Consider the following 4,439-nt stretch of genomic DNA (forward strand, 5'->3'; position numbering starts at 1 on the left):
ATACATGACCCAGTCATTCTGCAAACCACCAAAGGTACCCTGAAGATGCTGTTGTTATAAAGGACATTTATAAATACACACAACACACATATACACACATAAATATAAGTGTTTTCCCATATATATCTTATTTATATTAAATTTAGAGTCAAGTTTAAACCTGAAACATTTTTGATATCTTCCCACAAGCCAGGTACAATTTGCAACATGCAACTCTCAAAAGAGATAGTACAGAAAAAAAGAACGTTCTTCTCAGTCAGAAGGTCAGAGTTCTAGTCCTGATTTTGTACTCAATAGCTGTGAATCCTAATAATTAATACTTAAGTATCCTAATTCAAGTTCTTACTCCTAATTGCGAATTTAAAAACATATTAACACAAGGTCATACTCCTTCTGTATTTTTGAGTGTGTGTGTGTGGGGGGGGTAAAAGGAGAGGAAGGAAATGAATACGTGTCTACATGTTCTCTTTAAAGATGGTCTTCTTTTTCATATTGGGATTTCTAATGGAATATAATTTCCCCAATTTTAAAATATAATTTATGTAGTAAGATCCCTCTTCTAATAGTAAAAACATACTAATTTAATCACGCACCTATAGTTTCATACTGTAATTGGTTAACTATATCACTTAGAAAACAAATCCATGTTAATTGTGCTTTTTCTATCTGTGGTCAGAGGTACAAATATAGGTTTTTAGCAAATAATAATATATTTATATTTCAGAAAAGTCATCACTACACTTTCAAAAAAGCTACTTTTCAAATTTATTTCTGAATAAGGAAAGCTATTGGATTATCTAAGACATTTACCCTTTCCCAAATTTAATTTAAAGATAAGTAATTTTAGAAACCACAACTATCACCAGTATGCAAGTACCTCTACTTGAAAAATCTGTATAATTTGAACGCAGAAAACCAATTGTCTTAAATTTAATAAAGCATTTTCCTCTCAGGCTCAAACACTAGAAGCAGTCCAGAGTAGAACTTAATGTGTGAATTATAAACTTCTGAAAACAGAGGCTTATAATCAAGATATTGCAGGATTTTTTCTTTACACTGTATTCTCTAATAATTTAGCCAATGTATTTCTCTGTCCCAAGAGACTACTTTCTGAGCTTCTTCTCTTCACCAACCTAATAACTCAAAGCATAAGAATAATTTTCTCGAATCTCAGCAAAATTTTTTCTTTGGAAATTTCACTTGAAGTGACACTTCATAAGAGCCTGAATTTTGTCCTAATACTGACTGCCTGGATAGTCCAAATTGTAGGGACATTTGTAAGTTGCAGCTCAAGTCTCTTTCTGCTTCCAGATTCTGGTAAATAAATACATGGACTTTCCATCCACATGGCCCCCCGCCATTCCTTTCCATCTGTACTGTCTTCCTGATAGGGTGAACTCAGCCGTGGTTTGAGCAAGTGAAAGCTCACAGAGCTGTTCAGAGGAGACATTCCCCCATCCTCTGTGCAGTTGGATCTAACAGTATGGACTTTAGAGACACATAAACCCAAGTTCGAATCCCAGCTCTACCAATTTCTCACTATGGGACTTTTGAAGAAGGTGCTTCACTTTTCTGAGGCTCAGTCTCCTCACCTGTAAAATGGGGATGATAATAACGTCCCAGGGTTGTACCTAAGATGTACTTTGATAAACTACATGGAGCAAATGGCAGGGGGCAGGGTATGATGCATAGAAAGTTTGAATCGGTCGCTGTCATTATTCCTTGAATCACTACTCTCCCCTGTGCGACATGGTCTTTGAAGGGATGTTCAGCATGTTAAGTACAGGTTAATTCTCTTTTGAGCCTAGGACTTAGCTTTTCAGTATGCCAGAACATATAATTATCAATTTTGTGGCATTTTGGAGAGGATTAAATCTAAGAGTCTTCATTTTTCAGCTCTAAAAACTGAGCTCTGGTGAGACCCAGACTTATTCCCGGGGCTCAGGTCTGAGGCACTGCCAAGGGGTTCCCTGGACACTCAGAGAAGGGCCAATGCAGAACCGCAAACCCAGCCCTCACACCCTGTTAGAGCCACATCTGCCTTGAATTCAGAATTCTTTCCTAGAGGAGACTATAGAGGGCAGCAGAAACCAAGAGGGGGGCACAAAATAGTTCAAAGCAGACAAAATTCCCCCAAGAATGAGCAGCATGTTTCTGGTGTCACTTCTATCCACAAAGCAATTCCTTCCCCAAGCAGGAGGCACTTGGTCCTGAGGAACAGTCTGGAAACTGCAGGTTGCCAAGTGAAGACAGGAGCTGGGCAATTGCTGAGATCCAGCTTTCATCAATTAGTAGGTCTAGGACTGATATTGGGACAAATCCACCAGCTTCTACCAAGCTTTACCACTGCCCAGTTCTCATCTCACGCCCTTGAAGATACAGCTGCCATTTTGCCCACAGACTAGCTGGGTTCAAAGCATTTTGAATTGCAACTATTTCCCATCAATTCTAGGGTGGGGAAGCTTGGAGTTTCAGATCAGGATGGCATTGGTAAGAGGTAAAATAAGTCCATGTTCCTCTAATGCTTCTGTCTGTGCCCTATATAATTAGAAATATTTGCAAACAAATCTCTCAAAAATAAGAGAAAGGGATTTCGCAAAAATGGCAGATATATTAAACTGAAAGTCTGATGTTTATTCACTAACAGGAGCTGGTCATCTACAGTGCACTCCGTCCTTGGCCTTGGCATCAACCTGCTAAAAACGTTGAACATTTCTTTGTAAATGTATACCTGCACTTTCCTGATTCCAAAATTAGTACCTGATTCTATGTAATTATTTCTCTTACAGTCAGTTGTTTATTTCACCCCCACAGTTCTTTTTTAGGCTTAAAAACTCAAAACTTAACATACACCTAACATGAGGACACTATCTTTCACTTAGACACTTAAGCAAGTCGAATAAAATACTTCATTTAATTTAAACAATTAAATTTAAGATTATAAAATTTAAGATAAAACAGAAGATCTAGGAGGGGGGAAACAATCATACTTTAAAACATGCATAGTTTTAAGAAACTATCATTATCATGCATAAGATATTTTTATTCAAAAATATCAAGAATGATGCACCAAATCTGCAAATTAATCAAAAGTTTCTCAAAGGACACATATCTCCAAGATTTTGGAAAGGAACACATTATTTATTTATCTAAGCAGAGGTGCAGTAGCTTTGGAATGAGTTTGTCATTTTAGAGAAAACTTAAGCACTTGAGAAATGCTTGGATAATATAAACCTAGAGTATCAAATTTCAGTTGCAATAAGTGATAGATCAGAGACTGGCACACTTAAATCACCTCAGAAAGAGGGGACTCTCAGGGGGGGAAAAAAAAAAAGCTCCAGAAACATGTATGTACAAGAATTTCTAAGCTGGTTGCCGATCCCTCCCTAGATCCAGTTTAAGTCTTTGCCCCAGAGGAAGCCCTTTCCCACCTAATTATCCCCATCAGAAACCAAGCACAGACGATTGCTCTTCTCTGCATAAAAACCATTCATATATTTTGAAATATGAAATATCTCACCCTTGAACCCTCCAATCTAAAAATCCTCATTCCTCTATCATTACTTCCTAGGTGGTGTGCATTACATAAGAAATTCACCAAAGGCTAGTCTCCCTTCCAGTTCTCTCTCACAGTCTCCACCGCCTGTCTCTAAACTGTGGGCTCAGAGCTCCACTCAAAGCTGGTGCTCACATCACAATTTCTTCCAGAGATTAAGCTCAAAACTCCTTGAAGCTTCGAGTGCACCAAGCAAAAAGCTAAAATGCTACAATTTCTATCAATCATAACAAAAACTGAATCAAAAATTGCAACATATTTGAGTGCCATTTTTAACCTAACCGTAAAATTTAAGGCAATTCACCTATTATGTTAGGGTTTTCTCCATTTCCATCGCAATATCCACGCACCATTGTCAACGGTTTTTCTAATGCATCAGTAGGAAATTCAAATCTTCATGTGTTGTAAAGATTTTGGTTGTTGGCTTCAAAAAATAATGAGGGAAGGAAAGTCAGTTAAAACAGGTTCAAGGCCATACATCCATTTTTCTTTTAAAAGAAATGTTAACCCTGAGGTCGCAACAGGATGACAAACAGCCTTTTAATCTATTGAAATTTTCCATTAGTCACAAATTCCATTTCAAAATGGAAAAATGTACTGAACAGAATTTCAAAAAAATTATGTATCAAGTAATCCGCACGAGGCTTTTCAAACCTGTAGAAAGTACTTAAAACAAAATGTTGCAAGTCCGCCAACCATACCCTTACGCCCGCAGAGTCCGCGGCGCTGAACCTCCGCGCGCCCCTTCCTGATCAGAACGCCAACAGCACTGAAAACAAAGATTTCGACCAAATATGGTTTGCTTCTCGCCGAATTTTCAGCATGTCCAGTAAAAATAAGTTCACAAAAATCCTGCCAAGCACTTCTTCCCCCACAGTGCTTC

General features: G+C 37.8%; 1 protein-coding gene across 1 annotated transcript in view; it reads right to left on the reverse strand.

The window, feature by feature from the left end:
• ST6GAL2 (ST6 beta-galactoside alpha-2,6-sialyltransferase 2) overlaps positions 1-3,981 on the reverse strand; it is a 63,017-nt gene extending 59,036 nt beyond the window's left edge. The window contains exon 1 of the mRNA XM_011374997.2: positions 3,861-3,981. The gene's annotated coding sequence lies outside the window, so the exon portion shown is untranslated. The remainder of the gene's footprint in view (positions 1-3,860) is intronic.
• Between the last annotated feature and the right edge of the window lie 458 nt (positions 3,982-4,439).

This window comes from Pteropus vampyrus, unplaced genomic scaffold, assembly GCF_000151845.1.
Source record: "Pteropus vampyrus isolate Shadow unplaced genomic scaffold, Pvam_2.0 Scaffold259, whole genome shotgun sequence".
Classification (NCBI taxonomy): domain Eukaryota; kingdom Metazoa; phylum Chordata; class Mammalia; order Chiroptera; family Pteropodidae; genus Pteropus; species Pteropus vampyrus.